Below are 22,631 nucleotides of genomic sequence, written 5' to 3' on the forward strand. Positions count from 1 at the left end.
CACTACATGCTCCGCCTCCCGGGTTTACGCCATTCTCCTGCCTCAGCCTCCCAAGTAGCTGGGACTACAGGCGCCCGCCACCTCGCCTGGCTAGATTTTGTATTTTCTTTTTAGTAGAGACGGGGTTTCACCGTGTTCGCCAGGATGGTCTCGATCTCCTAACCTCATAATCCGCCCGCTTCGGCCTCCCAAAGTGCTGGGATTACAGGCTTGAGCCACCGCGCCCGGCTGGAACCAAGTATTTCAAGCTTTAGATAGTGATGCTGAATGAAGCCTTGAGGGCAGAAGAGGCAAACCCATACCCAAAATATATATTGATTCCAGTCAAGGTGGATGATTCATTGTCTTTACAGAGTAGAATGTGGCCTGTGCAGTACATTTGTTGTTAAATGGCTGATTGGGATAAAGGGATGATGTCTTTTTGTGGACCCAGTTTGGGTCTCTGTTGCCAACAGATTGGACATTCAGGAGGGAAAATAGCTAGACAAGCCTTGGTGAGCTGGGCTCCGTGCTGTTGGACCTATCCATAGCTTCCTTTCTTGTCACTCTGGCAAATCTGTTTATGTATTTACTGAACACATTTTTTTGAGCTCTATCTGTGCACTTATCATCTCAGAGGCAGGCACTTTTCAGGTGACCAAAAACCATGCTGTCTGTTTCATTATTTATTGTCTCTTCTAAGGAGGTTAATTTTGATGAATACTAGCATGTAATACAAAAATATAAGAATCTTCACATAGGCTCATTCGCATTCCTTTTTCCCAGAATTGCTTATCCCTGATACTTCAATATTTCTCTTTTTCAGACTTCTGACAAACCAACTGAGCTGCTTGCTTCTTTCAGAGAATTTGTAAATATTCTGACCTTGGGACATTCCTTTTTCAAAAAAAGTAGATAATCACTAAATGCGCGGTCCTAATTCTGTACTTTAGGAAGATTTACATCACTGGTGTCTGGCTAGCCTGAGGACTGTCGTGTAGTTATAGTTTATCAAAATATGCTACATGTCTACATGTCTACATGATGGTTCACCTATTGGGAATTGCTACAATCTCTTCACTGGTTCTTTCCCCATTACAGATATTTTTAGTATCGTAGAGTACTCCAGATTGTATGGTCCAATTGATTAAGCCACTGGTAGCATCACCTACAAGCCTTTTCCTGCTCTGAGCCCCATTAAAGGCTGGCAGCCTTCATTTCAACTGGTAAAAGAATCAGAGGTGCTTCCAGGTGTGGATGATGTTGCCTCCAGAATGTGAAGATTTCTACCAGATGTTTTGGCTTTTTTTTTTTTTTTTTTTGGTGGGAGTTGAAAGATGCTATAATTTCTCCTTACTTTGTAAGAAATATCACAGAATATCCCAGAGCACAGGAAACAAAATCTTTATTGATGAGGCAGAGTTCTGTAATTTTGTACAGTCCATCTCCAATCTTCTGGAAGATATGTCTCTTACCAAGGCCACCAATTCCCTTGCTATTTCGTGCTCATTAGTCCAAGTAGCATGATGTCATCAATAGAGTAGACTAATATGTTGTTTTCAGTATTAAAAGTGTCCAGGTGTCTTTGGACTGTTTTATATCAGATGAGAAAAGGATTAACATATTCCTGAAGCAAGCATATAAATATATACTGTTGTCACTATCATGTGAATGTTTCTAATCTACCATTCTTATAGGAATGAAAAATGAAAAAAATATATTTATCAAATCAATGGTTGAGTATTATGTACCCAAGCATGCACTGATCCTCTCTAGAAAAGATTGCCTATTTGTCACAGCACCCTCCAGTTATTCTACAACTAGGTTGAGTTTTTGGTAGAGTAGGGTAGTGTCATTCAGGAACCATATGGTTTCTGAAGGGGCCAGATAATAGCTCAGTGAGATATGAGGGGGATGACCACACTGAATTTTTAGGTCATTAAGTGTGGCACTAATCTTTCTCTCTAGAATGTGATAGTTTTCTTGATTTATAGTGGGAAGTTTCAGAGATTTCCACCTCGTATTTTTCATTATGAGAGTTTATCTCAATAGCCAGAAACCAATGTCGGGGTTCTGACAATTACAAAGTATGTATATTCCAATTATACTCTGTTGATCATTGAAGTCACCACTGGTATGTTCATGAACACTATAGACACAAAGGGAACTTACCTAGGGGCAGTGACTTATTTGCTAAGTAGTCCCCATAAGTTTTATTATAACAGAGATTAGAAAAGTACCCGGATGAGAGTTAATCCTCACAAAAATTTACTGAATGAATGAATGGACTCCTTTTTTTCTGCTTCATATTTCCATAATTGTCTGTATTATACATTTATCATTTTCTTCCCTGCTTATTTATCTGTATCCACTGCTTGAGTGTAAGCTCCACGAAGGTATAAAATTTATGTTATCATTATTGTATTCCAGCTTTTAAGAATAGTGCCAATCACATGTTGGGCACTTAATATCTGATAAATAAATAAATGAGTTGAACATATGGAATTCCATTATACACATAATTTTGAATCCTAATTTTGATATTTTATTATAAGTCATCATAAAGTTTTAAAATAGCTGCATAATATTCAATTGTAAACATGTGTAACAATTAAGGACTCTGTTTCCTTATTTCTATATTTTTCTTTTATTGATAGAGAAACTACTGTACTGAGAAATTCGCTGAGAATCTGAAACTACCAAAGGAATTAATGGCAGCCAGAAAAAACATCACATTTTATTGGGACTAGTGAACCATTTACTTAGAATTATAGACTCAGAGACAGGTAAAACTGGAAAGGAACATAACAATTAGTAGTTTCCCTTTCTCATTTTATATATGAAACCAGTGTGCACACTTGACTTTCCCAAGGAGAATCAATGAAGACTGCCTGAAAAGCTACATACATATTTCATAGACAAACTCAACACCATGTGACTTCAAACTCAGCTACAATGTCATAGGATAATTCATGATAAATTTATTAGCCACATTCTATCCAATTCAAGCCATCTGACTCCTAGAAATACTGTCTTTTTTTTTTTTTTTTTTTTTTTTTTTGAGTCTCGCTCTGTCACCCAGGCTGGAGTGCAGTGGCCGGAATCTCCGCTCACTGCAAGCTCCGCCTCCTGGGTTTACGCCATTCTCCTGCCTCAGCCTCCCGAGTAGCTGGGACTACAGGCGCCCGCCACCTCGCCCAGCTAGTTTTTTGTATTTTTTAGTAGAGACAGGGTTTCACCGTGTTAGCCAGGATAGGATGGTCTCGATCTCCTGACCTCGTGATCCGCCCGTCTCGGCCTCCCAAAGTGCTGGGATTACAGGCTTGAGCCACCGCGCCGAGCAAAATACTGTCTTAATTAAAATTGTTTTGATTGGAAGCAAAAGAAACTAACTTGAGCTGCCTTAAACACAAACAATATGAAATAAAAGAGTTTACAAATGGAAAGAAACCAGGAATGTTGACTGGCTGTAGCTATTGTTTTGGGCTGCCCAGCAAGAATTCTTCTACTTTTCATTTTCAAGTTATAAGTTTTCTATCTCACTTTTCCACTCAGGACTGTGAGGTGGGTACAGAATTCATTCTTGGCCAATCAGTGACTATTCTCTTAAACACATTTATTAGTTCAGGGTCTATCAGATGATCTTAGAAGGTCAATCAGAATACTGATCTCAGACTGATAACCCAGATGTCAAAGAGGTTCCATTGTTGCTAAGGTTGCTCAGCTAGAAGGGTCTATATCTGGTACCATCAACAGCCATTTTCCCCATCAGATAGAAGGAGCCAGGCAGCAGAATAAAGCCAGGCAGAGATGAAAGCAGAACCAGAGAGGACATCTTTGCCATTACTGGGTTCTAAATTCTAGTCCTCCTAGGCATTGGTTCCTACTGTCCTTTAATTTCCCTCCCTCCCTCTAATTTCCCTCCCTCCCTCCCTCCCTCCCTCCCTTCCTTCCTTCCTTCCTTCCTTCCTTCCTTCCTTCCTTCCTTCCTTCCTTTTCTTGTCCTCTTTTGATACAAAATGTCATCCTGCCACTGAGACTTGAGTGCATGCCATGAACACAGCTCACTGAAACCTTAACCTCCTGGGCTCAAGCAATCTTTCTGCCTCAGCCTCCCTAGTAGCTGGGACTACAGGTGTGCCGTCATGCCCAGCTATTTATTGATTGATTGATTGATTGATTGATTGTAGAGTTGGAGTTTCACCATGTTTCTCAGTCTAATTCTCTATGTTTTTCTCAAATATATGAACCAACACTTTTTTGCTTAAGCTAAATTTTGTTGTGTTTCAATTATTTGCAACCTAAAGAATTCTGACTATAGCTAAAGACAGTATGGAAGGAAAAAAAAAAAAAAGAATACTAACTATTAAACTGAAGTAAGTTACAGAACCGAAGTGCCACTGCACTCCAGCCTGGTGACAGAGCAAGATTCCGTCAAAAAAAAAAAAAAAAGGAACCCAAGAGAAGATAGGTATTTCAAGGATCTGAAATCTTCACATGGACAGCTTCAGAAATGTAAAGAGTGTTCTCTATTTCTCTCTGTATTCATTTCAAGTATTTTCTTCAGTCTTTGTATGTTTTCATTCTTCTTTTTCAAGATATTGTTTACTTCCTTTCCCATGCACATGGCAGGTGGCGATGAGTGGTTTACTTCTCTTAAATTTGTATTACCTTTGTACAAATTTTGGGGGAAGAGAGAATTAGGCCTAGCTGGGATCAGGGGCTTATCTAATTCCAATAATCTGTGACCAGGGTTGCAGGGTCTCGTATTATAAGCATGACTAGTGAAGTCCTTCCCTCATGGATGGAACTAGTTTCCAGAGGGGGAAATTTTTTGTAGCCTGACAGCACCCAAACACTGATTGTACCTATTTTATTCAGATCTCCTTAGTCTCTCTTCTGACTATAGATCTTGAATATTATAGTAAATTATGCATTGAATTTTTTCTTAATATTTTTCAGGTTTACCAACATGGTTACAGAAAGTTGGAGTATAAATATGAATCCTATTTTATTTAAATAATATTCTAATCACTTTGTGTGCAGCAATGTCTTATGTCATTATGGAAAATACATTTGCTGATTCTTCAGTTCTTTTCATAAAGCAATGCTCATTGTAAATGAAAGAAAAATACACTGAAGTTAATCTATGTAATGATTAAGCTAGTATATTTAGTACAATGGAAAATACTCTTCAAAATTCTTGACACTCAGTGTTTCATCCTGAAAACCATACCACTCTGAATAAACCAGGGAGCCTTTTACATAAGGTTTCCTTCACGAACAATTCCTATTTTTTCTCTAAGCTACTCACTATTTTCTCTCTAAGCTACTCCAATCTTTGCTATCAGTAATGGGTTTCAGTGAAAACAGAAAGAAATATGTAAGCTGGGCCAACAGTTTGCAGAGTGTCACTGTCTTCTGTTTTCTGTTTTTCATTTTTCCTTTGGCCTAACATTTACTCTTACTTTATCCTAACTTCCAGTCCTTATCCCTGCAGTAAAAATAAGATACAAAACATGACTGTGGACAATTTCTTCTTCCAAAAGAGAGTAAAACATCCTGATTTTGTCAAACAAACAAAAGCCCTAAGCATTGAGCTGGCCAATGCTTTGTTTTTAAAGCAGTATTTAGCTGCTCTAATACTGGATTCATATGTGTGGAGAATATCAGTGCAGCTCCCTGGAAAGGGATGGGAATGAGTCTCCATGAGAGTAGAACAGATGACAACTTTCTGTGGCAATTGCTTTCCATTTGACTCTTATCCTACCTCACGTCATTGTAAAAGAAAACCTTTTGATGCTAACCCTGGTCTTGGAGCCACAGCTGGAGCTTGACAAGAACAGTGTGGTATTTTCTAACATGGATCAACATGGTTTGCAGAATAAAGAACATTTGTAAAACATGCTGGAGAGTGTAGAGCACACCATCACATGGGGGCTAGAGGAGGGAAGTAGAAATCTGGGGAGTCAGGGAAGTGGAATCATCTAGCTGCTTAAGGTAAGGTCACAGGTGACATTTCTTGAACAAAATGTATCTCGTGTTAAAGGAAGGAGAGAACAAAAATGTAATAGGGAGAAGAGATGCTGCTGGTAGGAATGGTTGCAGCTGACCAGTCTGTTCTATCCCAATTGTGGGGCAGAGTAATGAATCCAGTTGCAAGAATGAAGAAGTGTTGATTTTTCTTTCTAGGAAAACAGCCTCCCATTTTTATGGCCATGATATGTCACTGAATTTTCAAAGTGGAACTTAGATGATTATGGAAAGAAGAAATTAGGAAGAGCGATGGTGGAAGCCTATTTTGAGATGTTTCCTGTTCTGGTAGCATTCCACTTTATACATGTCATAGCAAATTATTTTCTCTTAAGATTTTCCTTTCAGTGTGAGATCACTCTCTTTACCCAGACTTTCTAGAATTTGACTGAAGCTGACTTGAATATACCAAATTATAGCCTTCTACAGATTTTTTGCATTTTGTACTTATTTTGCCTATCATTTCTGCCATTCCTAGATATATTCCTTTTATGTATCATGAAATATTTCTTCTGTTCACAAATTTTATCTTTGTTACAATATTTGAATGTGAATTTTGTGAATTCTTGATAACTTACACTGAGGTTTTGCCTATACACTTTTTCATACTTCTATACTTTATTCAATCTCCCCTTTTAATAAGTCCCCAAATTTGATTATTAGTATTATTTTGATGCTTTTCTTCACACAACACAGTAACCTTTCCTGGTATAATTTAAGCCAATGTAATAACCATAAATATCAATTATGTGAATGGATTTTACTCTTACCTGATAAACAGACAGTGCTCAAAGGGCTTTATAGTTATTCTTTGAGGATTTCACTTAAGGATAATGGTTTAATTAATGATGCTTCATTATTAGTATTTATTTACATTTTCCCATGTATTTAAAAATTTTTTTCAGGTTGATTCTGAGAATTATGTTATACATCTTATGGTTAGAGAAACTGAGACAAATTCATAATTAGTAAAGATTCTCCAGTTTGTCATAAAACTGCTAGTATGATTGCAGAGATATAGCTTTTCCAAGCCTATTCTATTGTGAGCAAACTTTCTACTGGCCGGAAGAGACCCAGTGAGTGCTCCACAACTTTTGGCATTGCTTTAAATCGATTGCTTTTATGAACAAGGTTGTCCTTACTTCTCATTCCTGTGGCATAATTAAAACAAACAGTGTACATACATAATATTACTATATTATGTATTATACATATATCAATATGCATAATACTTCTGTGTACTATTAAAACCAACTCAGAATTTTTAAAATGCTTTCATATTTTAAACTGATTGAGAATTTCAAATCAAATGCATCTGCAACTAACTTACGTATTTGTGTGAAAAGACATCACCACAAGCAAGGGCTTCCCCATTTGCCAACCACACTCACCTGACCAGTCTTTATGGTTTTGTTTTCTCATCTGGGATTTAAAGAGAAATGCTGCACCTGTAACTCTTCTAGGCAACCTAGCTGACAAAAGCCATAAGAGCTAAGGAACTCAGGCAGTTGTAAAGCAAGCAACTTCTTCCAGCTGCCTCAGTACTCAGAGACATTTCAAGGTCTCTGTTTCCTACAATGCAGAGGCCCTATAAAGCTACAGAGCCATTTCCCCCAGGGAGGCCTAGGGAAGGTGGCCCAATCGGGGTATCTAATATAAATAGTTGGAGTCCTAGGTTTGTTTATTTCCTGACTACCTCTCTGAATTTCTCCTTTAATACCACTGACCTCAATGAAAACTTGCACAATTGGAATTCTGATAAGATCTCACCACCTCAAATCCTGCTGTAGGGAAAAAGAGTCCAGAGCAATCGTGCTGGGGCAGTTGGGGCTATAAATCATACCAGACTTGTCAGTTGTATCATCACCCACTATTCTGTTCCTGCTTTTGCCAGAAAACCTGGTTGTTTTTTAAGGGGCTTGCTTTATCATAAATATTCTGATTTTATGTAGGATTTTTGTTTGTGGCAATATTTTCTTTTCATATAGGAAATAGAAACATAACAAAGATAACACTGTATTCTATGAGGGATGTTTTAGAAAAGATAACCTGTCTGTGTGTGCACAGTCATGCAAATTTTCTTCCATAGAGGAGCTATTCAAACATAGGATTTGGGGTAGATTATTTTGTCATTTCTGTATTCTCTAGGATCATACTAATTATAATTTAAGCTTCTTCATGTTTGTTTACTTTTATATTTTTAATGTGATGTTTCTGGTTTTGAGGGACATGACATTGGATCATTAGAAATTATTGCAAAACTTCAGGAAGCAAATAATTTTTTTCTTTCTTTCTACCCTTAGAATATATTTTCCTTTAAGTAGATTTAAGAGAGAGTTTTATTTATCTATACTAAATCAACTTTATCTTCTTAATCTAAGTCTATACTTTTTTTTCTATTTGATTTGTCTATTTCTTTAAAAATTTTTTATGTGTACATAGTAGGTATATATGTTTATGGGGTACATGAGATATTTCTATACAGGCACACTTTTTTTATACCCATTAACCTTGCTCACCTTCCCCATCCCTAGTGTCCTTCTTAGCCTCCAGTAACCATCCTTCTACTCTCTAAGTCCATGAGTTCAATTGTTTTGTGTTGATCCCACAAATAAGTGAGAACATGCAAAGTTTGTCCTTCTGTGCCTAGCTTGTTCCACCTAACACAATGACCTCTGGCTCCATCCATATTGTTACAAATGACCGGATCTCGTTTTTTTTTATGTCTAAATAGTACTCCATTGTGTATATGTACCACATTTCTTCATCCATTTGTCCATTGATGGACACTTAGGTTGCTTCCAAATCTTGGCTATTGTGAACAGTGCTGCAACAAACATAGGAGTGCAGAAATCTCTTCGATATTCTGATTTACTTTATTTTGGGTACATACTTAGCAGTGTGATTGTTGAATTATATGGTAGTTCTATTTTTAGGTTTTCAAGAAACCTCCAAAGTGCTCTCCATAGTGGTTTTGCTAGTGTAGATTTCCACCAAGAGTGTAGGAGAGTTCACTTTTCTCCACATCTTCAGCATCATTTGTTATTGTCTGTCTTCAGGATAAAAGTCATTTTAGCTGAGTGAGATTGTATCTCATTTTAGTTTTGATTTGCATTTCTCTGGTGATCAGCAACGTTGAGCACCTTTTCATATACCTGCTTGCCATTTGTGTGTCTTCTTTTGAGAAATGTCTATTCAGACCCTTTACCCATTTTTTTTTCCATTGGGTTGTTAGATTTTTCTTTTTCCTACTACATTGTTTGAGCTTCTTATGTATTCAGGTTATGCTTCCCTTGTCAGATGCATAGTTTGCAAATATTCTCCCATTCTGTGGGCTGTGTCTTCACTTTGTTGTTACTTTGCTATGCAGAAGATTTTGAGTTTGATGTAATCACCTTTGTCCATTTTTGCTGTGGTTGCCTGTGCTTGTGGGTTATTACCCAAAGATCTTTGCCCAGTCCAACGTTCTAGAGAGTTTCTCCAATGTTTTCGTGTAGTAGTTTCATAGTTTCAGGTCTTAGATTTAAGTCTTTAATCCATTTTGATTTTACTTTTTCCATATATTGAGAGATAGGGGTTTAGGATCATTCTTCTACATATGCATATCTATTATTTTCTCAGCACCATTTGTTGAAAAGACTGCCCTTTCTCCAGTTTATGTTTATTTTGTGGAAAATGAGTTCACTGTAGATTTATAGATCTATTTCTGGGTTCTCTACTCTGTTCCGTTAGTCTATGTGTCTGTTTTTATGCTGGTATCATTTTATTTTGGTTACCACAGCTCTGTAGTATAATTTGAAGTCAGGTAATTTGATTCCTTCAGATTTGTACTTTTTGCTAAGGACAGCTTTGGCTGTTCTGGGTCTTTTGTGGTTCCATATAAATTTTCAGTTTTTTTTTTTTTTTATTTCTAGAAAGAATGTCATTGGTGTTTTGATAGAGACTACATGGAATCTGTAGCTTGCTTTCTGTGGTATGGAAATTTTAACAATATTAAATCTTCCAATCCATCAACATAAAATAGCTTTCAATTTTTTGTATTCCTTAAAATTTCTTTCATCAATGTTTTACAGTTTTTAGCTTTCCATTTATGATTTTGTTCTATTCTGCTTTTTAGTCCATTTGCTAATTTCACTTTTGATAAATATATTTTAAAAATTTAACATTTCTAATTGTTCTCTTTTCTTGAGTACACTATCTTCTCAACTGTCTCTGAAGATATCAATTACCTTTCTTTTTTTAAGTTTTCTGTTGCTATGTATCTTTGCTACTTTTCAGGGAGCAGTGTTCTTGTGTCTGCCGTTTTGTTTGTGCTTGTCTTTCATTGTGTTATTTTTCCTTAGTCACATGGTGACTCTCAATTGCCTGTTTCCTTTTGTGTTTGAGACCCTCTATTCCTCCATTGCTGGAAGCTCTTCTGATTCCCAGTGGTTGTCTACAGTGAATGTGGTGTTTGTGGTGAGAGCTGTGATGTGTGGGTTTTACCCATAGCTTGCCTTCTGGTAGTTTAAAATTAAGAGGGATACTCTCATCCTTACTGCTTTGCTTTGTGAACATGTGCTTTTGCTACCTGTTGCTCAATACAAATGTGGAAGGAGAGAGATGCCAAGCAGCACATTTGCTTCTATACTTTTCATTTCCCATAATGGTCCTGCAGCCCTCTTAAGAATTCCTGACAGTAGTACCACAAAGTCTGAGATATCCTTGGAGCCAGCCTCACATTCCCCATCTGCATGTGGTTTGAGCTGTGATTTCTTTCCCCAACTTTATCTTGTTTTCTATTTTTCACAGATTTATCCAAATTTCTGATTCACTATTGACAATATTTCTTGTTTAGTCATGCTGCTATGGATTTTTGAAATATGAGTTTATTTAAATATCTAGCTAGTTATATATTCAGAGGAAGTTGAATAGGCTTAGTCAGCAACCTTAATCATTTCCTTCTCTTTTAGTATTACTGTAACATTCAGAGATATAAAAGATTGTGGTTACAGATAGTATCTCTGTTTGTCCTCCTTCTTTTGAGGATTCTGGTCTATCTTGACTAATATTTAGATTTCTTTTAGGACACTAATGGAAATATATTTCATTATCAAGAATTACTATTGAACTAAACAGAGCTGTTCTCCATTCAAATCAGAGTAACTTCTAATTTTAGAACTTAAGAAACACTTCAAATCCTCAAACAATATTTTAGAATGCAACACAAGCAGATTTAAGAAGACAAATCTCAGTTTCATTAGCAATCGACAACAGTATTATAGTTAACAAATACTCACAATTACTAGCAATAGGAGAAAAAAACATGATAGGCTATAGTAATTTCTCACCTAAATTGACTATCTCTTTGATAAATGATTTTTATCTTTGGAGTTAAGCAGTGAAACAGTTTTCCCTTTTATCTCATCCTGATAAAGCAGAGTGACATTCAATTTAGTAGAACCAGTTCTAAGTTACACTGACACTGTGAAAGGCTGGTGGGCTGGTTCCCATGATGTTTCTGGTAGCTAGACTTATAAAGATTAAAATAAACATGCTCTAAGAATATTGTGCTGATACTTTCAGTTTCTCTAATGTTGTGTTCAGAAATTCAGTTCATTCTTGGACCCAAATATTTTGTTGAGAGACAGGGTATTTTTGACTTTTTTGTATTAATCTTCAAAAATCCAGTCCAGGTGGAAATACTTAAGAAATGAAGCAGGGAAATACAGCAACTTAATCCTTGGGTTTCCTGCCAGGAATAACATACTAATGCAAAGAAAAGATGATTAAGTAGAAGGAAATGCCTCTGTTAGTGAATGTCCTTAATCAAAGCTATTGGGATTATTAACTATATTAACTTATCTCACAACTCGATAATTTTTGTTTCTGAGGTGATGAAGCACACTGTGATTTCCTTAGTTCTATAAGGTATATTACTGACACAATTAGCTGTATAAGTATCTTCTTTCTTGACTCAAAACAACTGGCAAATTTCAAAGGAAGGAAAGTGGGGAAGGGGAAAAAAATATTAATAGAACTTGGATGCTGAAGGACCATTCAGTCATTGTCAGGCCAAGGCATCACAAGAGGGACCTGCGCTGGAGATTATCAGTAGGGATCTGGCCACAGAGAACAGAATCCAGAAGAGAGTGCTTTGACAGGCCTTACAAATAAAAGGTGGCTCTTTGAAAAATAGACAAAAAGGAATATACAGTCACTGTGGACGAATCTGAACTCAAATAATTGATGAATACGATGAATGATGATCCCAGTTAAAATGGAAACCAAAAAGGCTAATTAGTTCCAAGATGACGGGAGCTGGTCCATTCCATTCCAAGCTCGCATTTACAAAACAAGCCCAGTCATAAAATCATGACTTCTGTCTTCTACTTCCTTAAACCCCAAAAGAGCAGAAGAAGACAATATCACAAAAAGCGTTTAATCATACTTTCACTTTCCTGACACATCATTCTTTTTATCCTACATGTCCTGCAGCTTAGCTGGGCTACAAGCAAAGCGTCTAGGAATTAAGACATCCTGGGCTGCAAAATTCAGGTTAGGTTTGAGTTGATTCCCTCCTGCCTCATTCTCCTTCCTTCCTCCAAACTATGTGCTGATACTCTATCTTGCTCCCAAAGATGTAAAAGAAATAGAGAATAAAGAGAGTGAAAGAGAGAGACAGATATCCAGGGAAGAAACAGTGAATGGGAAAGAAGGGGAAGGACAAAGAAGTGCAAAGTTAAGAAAGATGAACAGGAAGCAAGAGCAGAGGTGGTTGGCGAGCATAACATTTGGGTTTAATGAAATTAAATATTGGCCAAAAGCTTTAGGGGAAACATATTTAGTAAAGAAGGAATATAGTATTTGGTGAAGAGTGAGTAATACATATAATGAGAAAATCAGGTAAGAAGAGGAGACTACAAAAGGAAAAAGCCTGTTTGGAAACATTTTCCAATGTCGATCCCATTTTTGGGTTATTCCCGCCTTTCACTGCGGAATGTACAACATTTCCAAACCATTTTTTTGAGTTTGCATGCTTTGGTCTTACTAAATGCTTGATGAATGAATGGAGCATTAGAAAAAGTTGATAGTCTCTAAATTCAGGTTTGAAATTTAAGCTTTCAAATTTAATATCTATGTCTTAATCATATTAGTACATGAGTGAAGGGATAGAAATGGGGAGAGAGGAGAGATGTGAAAAGTATCAAGAATGTTTGTGTCTACATGCAGATATCAAATCTCTTAGTTTATGAAATCTATGATAATATTAAAATGTTTATGAGTAACTCGGAGTTAGTTCTACATGCTTCTAAGTATTTCCGAGCTTTGAAATCAATTTGTTTTCCCATCAGTGGAGATAATGCCTCCTCCTCATCTCAGAGGTACATAAGAGTAGTTTGGAATAGATGAAAACTGATCCCAGCCTAATGATAAGCATGTGAGATACATTATATCTTTCTTCTGTGCTCCAAGATGGTTACTTATTAGATATAATCTTTGGAAATGAAAATGAAACTAAGATTTTAATATATATTGAAAGAAAAGTAGATGAGCAGATCTCTGCTTGGACAGCAACTGTCTAAGCAATAAAGACTATAGCCTAACTCAGCAGTTTTTTAAGTATGTTTTGTCCTTTTTCGGCATGATAATAATCACCAGTGCAACGTTTTTTACTTTTTTCCCTAGAGCAGGGATGTAGTCTCTAACCATCCCATGACCTGAAATTACTTTTGGTATTGACTGGAAGGCAGCAAGATGCTCAAATGGTTAAAAATAAATATTTTTTAAAAGAATAAAGAAAGAAGAAAGGGGAAAATGTGAACAAGGAGCTGTTTATCATAAGGAGTAGAGTAAAAATATATTCTGAGAGTGAGATTTTGAATTTTCTTCAAGGGAATAATAGACATTTTGTCTAAAACACTGCTTTCTTTCTTTTTTCTTTTTTTTTTTTTTTTGCTTTCTTCGTTTTGCCAAAATGCTTTGAGGGGATCACCAATTTGTTAACCTCAGGAATCTTCTGCTTTTCATAATAACATCCAATAACAGAGCAACGTCTAGACAACATATTATACACAGAATACTGAAAGTGAGGAGAATCAGTCTTGAGTGTACTCAGGTTAGGAGGGGAAACTGGATTTAGTTGCTAGGATAACAAACCACACAGGCCTTTGAGGATCAGTGCATTCATGAGTGTGTGCATATGATGTGAATGTGTTTATGTGCTCAACTTGCACAGGATCATCCACACATCAATTCAGAGTATGACCTGAAGCTAAATATTGATATTGGCTTTTTTTGAATGTGTGAGATCATTCTCTTCATCCCTACTATATGTGTTCTGTTTCAAGTTAATTTAGTTTGCTGATAGAAGGTCATTGAAGTCAGAAATATATGTGCAACATGATTGGAAAGATCTGCTGCTAGATTTCTTTAAGACTAAAAATTACTAGAATGATGAAATTGGTTTCAAGTAACAACACAACTCATATGCAGGCATATAGGCCATACAACATCCCACTTATATCCAAGTTGCTTAAATGACACATTCTACTGGTCAAGAAATAGTCAATAAGCTAAAGGTAAGGGTTACAAAGTCTTCCAATCAGCCAAAATATTATGGTCTTTGACAAAACAAAAAAACTAATGGTCAAAAAAACCTTCTTACATAGCATCTATTTATTCTTTAAGTTTACTTTTACCAGTTTTTTTTTTTAAACTGGTTTCTTAGGTTACAGCAGATCAAAAGTAACCAATTAGAAAGATAATGGTTTGTTATACCTTAACAGAGTCAAGAAAGATGCCCATGTAGCAAATGAAATACTACAACCTGGCCTGTATGGTGATTTGAAAAAAAAAATACTATTAGAGAAGGCCTGAAATTATCTTTTTTTGTTGTGTCTCTGTGGGTTTTGGTATTAGGATAATGCTTACCTCATAAAATGAGTTAAGGAGGAGTCCCTCTTTTTCTATTTTTGGAATAATTTCAGAAGGAATGGTACCAGCTCCTCTTTGTACCTCTGGTAGAATCTGGCTGTGAATCCATCTGGTCCTGGGCTTTGTTTTGCTGTTAGGCTATTGAATGCTGCCTCAATTTCAGAACTTTTTATTGGTCTGTTCAGGGATTTGACTTCTTCCTTGTTTAGCCTTGGGAGGGTGTATGTGTCCAAGAATATATCCATTTCTTCTAGATTTTCTGGTTTATTTGCGTAGAAGTGTTTATAGTATTCTCTGATGGCAGTTTGTATTTTTGTGAGATCAGTGGTGATATCCCTTTTATCGTTTTTTTATTGTGTTTATTTGATTTTTCTCTCTTTGCTTCCATATTAGTCTGGCTAGCAGTCTACCTATTTTGTTAATCTTTTCAAAAAACCAGCTCCTGGATTCATTGATATTTTTGAAGGATTTTTTGTGTCTCTATCTCCTTCAGTTCTGCTCTGATCTTAATTATGTCTTATCTTCTGCTAGCTTTTGAATTTGTTTGCTCTTGCTTCTCTAGTTCTTTAATTGTGATGTTAAGGTGTCGATTTTAGATCTTTTCTACTTTCTCCTTAGTGCTATAAATATGCCTCTAAACACTGCTTTAGCTGTGTCCCAGAGATTCTGGTATGTTGTGTCTTTGTTCTCACTGGTTTCAAAGAACTTACTTAATTCTGCCTTAATTTCATTATTTACCCAGTAGTCATTCAGGAGCAGGTTGTTCAGTTTCCAAGTAGTTGTGCAGTTTTGAGTGCAAAAGTCCTTAAAACAACATTGCTTCCCAGGGATGTATAGTATAAAGGCATCTAACTCTACACTCTTCAATGGCCTCTAACATGTCAATGTAGAAAAATTGATGACAAAGATCTTAAAAAAAAGAAAAGAAAATTTATGTTTTAGAAGGTAGGCAAGTGTGTAATATAAACATGTTACACATTTAGCCATTTAAACAAACGGCTAAAAAAGCATTGGTACTTATTGGGGTCAGACTCTGTATAAGAAATATGACAGATTACCTATTAATGTTGAGTAAATAAGGATTTGCTACATATATGCATGACTTCCTGTGTCTTTATGAAAATATATATCCTGAGGGAGAAGCTGTTTACATTAAATATTAAATTCATTGTCTTTACAACAATTTTTCTACTTTCTGGAGCTAAGAATTTTGGAAATAGTCTTTCTGGGTCGTATGCTTGGGAAGGTAAACTGGGCTTTAGAGCAGAGCCAATTACACCTTTGTATGTGGGTTTACAGTTTCTAAAACACAAGCCAGGAAGTTCTATGAGGCAGAAGCCAAACTGGTGAGAATTTTTTCTATTACATTTCTCTTGACTTCCTTGCTCATATAATTTCTTTTCCAAGTATGAAACTCAGTTGCACATTCCAAGTTCTTCTCAAGGCAATAAACGATTGATCTTTGGCCAGTGACAAGGGAAAAATGAAGTTAAAGTAATGGGACAAAGATAATGGGAAGAGGGTTGAAGAAGTTTCATTTAGCTATAAAATTGTTCAAGAATATAATTACTTTTTGGCTCTCTCAGAACACAAACACCCTTCCTGCCAGTTCAGTCTGGCTCTTTTGTACCTGGCTGGTCCTTTCTGAAAGGGCAAGATTTCTCTTAAGACATTGGAATGATTCCATTTATTTCTTCCATGATCATATTTGTTAGTATTGTTCTTAGTTTTCCATGTCTAAGTTCAAGAACACATTTCCAGAAAAATTTGATGAGTTATCTTTTTTCTTAAATGAAAATATATTTTTTCTGCAACTATTAGGTTGGTTGATAAATAAAATAAAAAATTTGATGTGTACTTGAGGAAGAATTTCATGGCAGTATCATTCCCTGAGGTCTCTGGCCTACCTCCTCTACACAGGACCTATGTGGGAAACACTATTGAAAGATTCTCCAACCAGAGAAGTTGATTACGTTGGGCAGTTCAAAATTATTTAAACTGGATAACTAAATGCAGTTACCAAGCATTCTCATAATATGATAACTGCTGAAAGGCAGGTGTAACCTGAGTCAGGTTTCTATCTCTTCTAAGTTGTAAGTAATCACATATATTTCACTATTGGCAATAATTTGTCTCTCATTAAAGGTCACATGTTGAGCTAATTTATTTGAAGAACATTAATCGGCTTATTTTTTATTCATTCTGAAAGATCTTTGGTTTTAAGTAACCACTTTGGTTTCAAATAGCTTCAAAAGATAGATGTGTAAATTGTATCTCCACCTTTGCTCGTGTGTAGCATGCAAAATAATACTGCTTACTTTAACATGCTTAACAAAGAAATATTTTTGACTCAGACTTGGTTTGGTGATGACACTTGATATCCAAATTCCTGCTTATGAAAATTCACTTTTAGCTTTTGAAGTTCTTGAGTGATAACCACTTTTTGAAGTTATCACAATCTTTTGGAATTCTAAGGCTACTTAGGTTAGGTTTCTTCTCAATCCACTAGTGTAATAATACAGGTGATGATATGAGACCCTAACCTGCCTGCCCCCCAAAGCTTTTGCATTGAAGAGGTGGAGAATCATCTTATAATTTTATTGCTGATTATATTCTCCATGTAATAATCATGAGAGAGAAAGTTATGAATGTGAATAAATTGACCTTTTGACTAGAACCCATGACATTATAGCATTCTTTTTTTTAATCATTTTCCTATAAAATGACAACTTTCTGTATTAGTCAAGTTAAAACATATATTTTATTCATTGACTGAAAATAAGACCTGAGAAAGGGAGAACCTAAACTGAACCCCATAAATTATTGCACAGTTAAAAAGGACCTCATAAAAGCTGGCAATATTTTGGCATGGTGATAACTATTCATGCATACATCACATCTTATTATAACAAAACTAAATTTCAATAAAAGCCTTATAATTTAAATACATTAGCCTTTCCACACATACTGTTGCTGAAGTCTTATTGTATTTCATAACTAAGCTCCTAGACATTTCAAAGATGCTCAAGAAGCTTGAGTATCTGGTCCAAGTCAAACATTAGTGGAACCTGATTCATCAACTATTTAGGTACTTTGAAGGATTCCTCTTGAAAAGAAACATTTTTGTAAACAGATGTTAACAATAGCACAATTTATTTAAGATGTTTTGGTAAAAATAACAAATAATATGATCCTGGGAATTGACAGGTTTGTATTGAACAGTGTGGTTACTTCGGAAAGCTCACAATGGATACATGACCATTTAACACGACCCTTTAGCATATTTTCAATATTTGTTTACTTTATATTCTAAGTCATTTTACTGACTCTCCTAGAAAGGCTTACATGAAGTTTTAGCTTTTATTTATTTTCTCCTTTGGGGCAAAACTTCATGGTAAAGAATGTTGAATTCAAATATTATACTTTTCTGTCATCCGTTCCATTATTTCCATTGCTGTTGTTTGAGTTTGTTGTCTGTGGCTGCTTAAAAAAAAAGGAAAAAGAAAAAAAAGAGAAAGAAAAAATAGCAAAAAAAAATAGAGTTTACTGTATGTTTCTCCCTGTAACCTTAAACAGACATCTGGTTTACCTTTTCTGTGTGCTTCAGAATGTTACTGGGTCTTGAAAACCTGGCAGAAAAAATAAACCTGGAATAAAAAATTAGAAAGGCTGTTTCAGAATGAGACTAAGGAGGAATAATGAGGCTGCAACAAGATCAGAAACGAGAATGACCTACTTCTTTCAAGGAGATAAGAAAATCTAATTCTCCCTTCCCCAAAGGAACCTATGCATGTAAGCAACATGTTCTTCAGGGGCAGCACCCATACATGTGCCATTCTCCTGCATCAGAATGAATCCATCAGGACAAACACCTTCTGTTTTGTCAGCCACTCCTATTCTGGTATGTTATTTTCTCACTGCCTTCTATAGTTAGCCCTAAGAAGAAGAGAGGATGATCTGGAGAAACCTGAGGCATATTTAAGTTTAAGGAAAAACAAAACCAGAAAACAGTGTTTACTTTTTTAAAAAAAAAATCTTCTTACCTTACTTAACCTCTTTACCTTTCTAATCTTCCCCAAATGTAGTTAATGCTGTGACTCTGTGCTATTAGGAAGTAGTAGGAAAGCATTTCCAGTGTAGAAGGCATAGGTCTAGGGGGAAAAAGTTAGTGGAAAACAGTACTTTTGAAGAAAAAAGTGTGTTGAGACTGGGTGAGGGCTGGAAGAATCAAACCATGACAAGGAGAAAACATATAGCATCTGCTGTTTCTGAACAAAAATCTTTTTTTGAAAAGGACCTGATAATGCTCTAAATTCCTTTAATGAGCCATACTATCAATTTATCCCAAATTTCGAGGAGCACACAACTCAGTAAAATCTCAGCACAGGGGTACATTACTTATTTATTTCCTTTCAAGAAGTTCTTCTACTCAGGAACGCACTCAAGTTCCCAAAGGTTAGCTATATTTGGCGTAGCACAATCTGTATAATTTCAACACCACAATTAATGAGCAGTCTTGTGCAATCTCCTCCAGGAATATGAATGTAGACATAATCACTTGTCTGATATTTTTTAAATCATGACTTATTTTGTTCTGTTTCCTGACCTGAAAAACATGTGACTGGTCAAGAAAAATAAGTTTTGTCCATCAGAGCTTTAAGTGATTTAGTCTGCCCACTTTGAGCCATAAATTGGTGGAGACAGAGAAATGAAACCAGTCCCTTTATATACTGGGGCTCCTAAAATGATTCATTCTGAGGAAAAGGTCTTGAGTTCCAGGAGGTCTGGTTTTCTTTTTCACAAGGCTTATGAATAATGCTTTAGAAACTGCTTAAACAGTGCCTTCAGTTCCAGTTTGGACCATGTTATTTTAATTTTCTTTCTATCTTTATAAGAACAATAAATACAAAACTTACTTTTATTATCTCATTTTGCACTATCAGGATTGTTCATTCTGCATTTGGGAATAGCGTCTCTGTTTCCCCCCATATGCTGCCTTCTCTCTCTTCCTTGCTCCAATTTCTTCTTATTTTTTTTTACTATGATGACTGAAAACCTCAGTTCATATTCAATTCTACTACTTTCTGTGTGTTCTCAGGCAAAGATGTACCTCGATTTCCTCATAATAGTAAGATCTCTTCTTAAAAGATTATTATGGGGTTAAAGAATTTGACACACATAAAGGTCATAGAATAATGTATGACCCATTTTAAATTTGGCTGTTATCAGTAGGAATGTGTAGGTGAAAATATTCATGGAGCTTTTTAGACGATGGGGTTAAATGAAAGAGCCCTACCAATTTTTTTTACAATACCAAAATCTTATTCATGGGAAGAGATTTTTAGGTGCTCTTATTGAGTTACTCAAGGCTTCTTTTGTGGAAGTACAGAATACAAGATGCTTTGGCCAAGGAAAATCCACCAGTAGCCAGATAAACAATGTGCAATAACAATAAAAAGGGAAGTGGTGTGCTCATGAGTTGAAGACCAGCGAGTAATTTAGTACAATCTTTCTTGAGGCCAATTTGGCAAAATGTATCAAAAGACTTAAACTTTGCATGCTTTTTGACATAGTAATTTCACTTTTGGGTATTTTTCCTGAGGACATAACTAAGGATGTGGGAAAGACTGTGCTCCAAGAATACTCACTAGAGCACTCTTTGAAAAAGTGAAATTTGGAAATTATCTAACACTCAGTCGGTTGTGCTTTCAAACAATGAACCACTATGCTGGGGGAAAAAAAGTATATTTTTTAACATGGAAACATGATCATAATATCTTGGTAAATAACTACAACTTCAAATGCATAAGAGTTTAGTCTCATGTAGTGTGATGGAGAGGGGAGTTTAAGGGATTGATTATTCCCCTGGTTTTTAGAGTGTTCCTCTTTGGGTGGGTAGAACTGGATATGGTTTTAATTGTTTTCAATAATAGGCATTCATTATTTAATTATTTTTCCAATAATAGACAGATATTGCTTTTTCAGTTTTAACTAAGCTGTCAAATGAAAAATGAAACGCTCAAAGAGATTTAATCTGATGTTTGATTTTTATAAGTTCTGAGAAGCACTCTCTCTGAGTACACATTGTACATATGTACTGGCTTTCAGAGACCTAAGTTTCATCCTCGGTTCTACAACTGACTGGTAAACAAAATTTTGTTATAAAATTACAAGCAGTTCAATTCTTTGTTTTCTTAGCTGTGAGATGGCTACAGTGATGGTAAAGCCATAAGGCTGTATGGATCACATAAAATCACGGATTTGAAAGTAATTTGAAGGTTGTACAAGTATCGTCTGAAACTAATTAATCTAGAAGAGCAATTAACCCTGATGAAGAGAGGGATAAATTATTATTGAACAGATAAAATAATATGATTCTTTTGCAGTTCATTTTCTGCAGAACTATCACTTCCCAGGATTCTTCACAGAATACCTGATCAGTGCTTGAGGCAGGTACTGAAGTGTCCAATTGTTTAATAAACTGTTACTGTTGGCTAATAGTAAAGTCAAAGTTTAGTTTTTTTAAAATACAAAAATAATCAGGGCAAGGAAAAAGTCAAGTTAAGAATTCTCTAAGTATAGATTTAGCAACTTACTCAGATACTATTGAAAAAAATATGTCATGGAGAAAACTCTTATCAGTGACACCTCCTACATGCCTTGACATGGAGCTGTAATTACATTATGAAAGAGAAATGGCTAACTTCAGGGCAAACCCTCTGCCAGAATTTAAGATGATATAATAGATGCTTTATTAAAAAACTAAAATATAATTAATGTTGTGCATTAAGAATAAGTGAAAATGTAACTTAATAATAACAGCTAAAATATATTTACTGCTTGCTTCTCAGTACTTCTATTTTCAAGTAAATTCTTCTGTTCTCAAGCAAATTCTTCTATGCAACAAGAATTATGCTAAGTAACTTGCTTGTGTTATCTTAATCAGTGGTTCTCAAAGTCTGTTTTTAAGACCAGCAGCATCAGCATCACCTGGGAAACTGATAAAGATACAAATCCTTGGACCCACCCACAGCCCTCCTGCATCAGAAGCTCTAGAGGTGGGACCCAGCAATCAGTGGTTCAACTATCCCTTCAGGAGATCCTTATGTGTGCTCAGTTTGAAAACCACTGATCTAAATTAATCCTCATTATAATCTAATAAGACTATTGTTACGATCCCTATTTTTTTTTGATGAAATTAAAACTTATAGAGAAACTAGCTCCACACAGTCCTAAGCTTAAACCATTTCTGTTAGCACCAAAAGTTCAATACCCTCTACCCTTCCTTCAGTTTAACACCTTTTTAAAACATCAGTTTTCCCTGGGCACAACAGCGAGAGTGAAGGGGAAACTTGAGCTACCCATAGAGATCACAAAAATGGTGGCAATAAGGTCATCTATTAGTGCTGCCAAAAGCAGATATCAAAAATATTGTTAAATATTTAAAGGTTTGATTTTATTGGGGGAAAAGGCAGATTCGAATTTTTTTTTTCTTTTCTTTTTCTTTTTTTTTTTTTTTTTTTTTTTGAGATGGAGTCTCACTCTGTCATCCAGGCTGGACTGCAGTGGCACTATCTCAGCTCACTGCAACCTCTGCCTCCTGGGTTCAAACGATTCTCCTGCCTCAGCCTCCTGAGTAGCTGGGATTACAGGCACGTGCCACCCAGCGTGGCTAATTTTTGCATTTTTAGTAGAGATGGGGT

Source organism: Piliocolobus tephrosceles, chromosome 2 (genome assembly GCF_002776525.5).
Source record: "Piliocolobus tephrosceles isolate RC106 chromosome 2, ASM277652v3, whole genome shotgun sequence".
Taxonomy (NCBI): Eukaryota; Metazoa; Chordata; class Mammalia; order Primates; family Cercopithecidae; genus Piliocolobus; species Piliocolobus tephrosceles.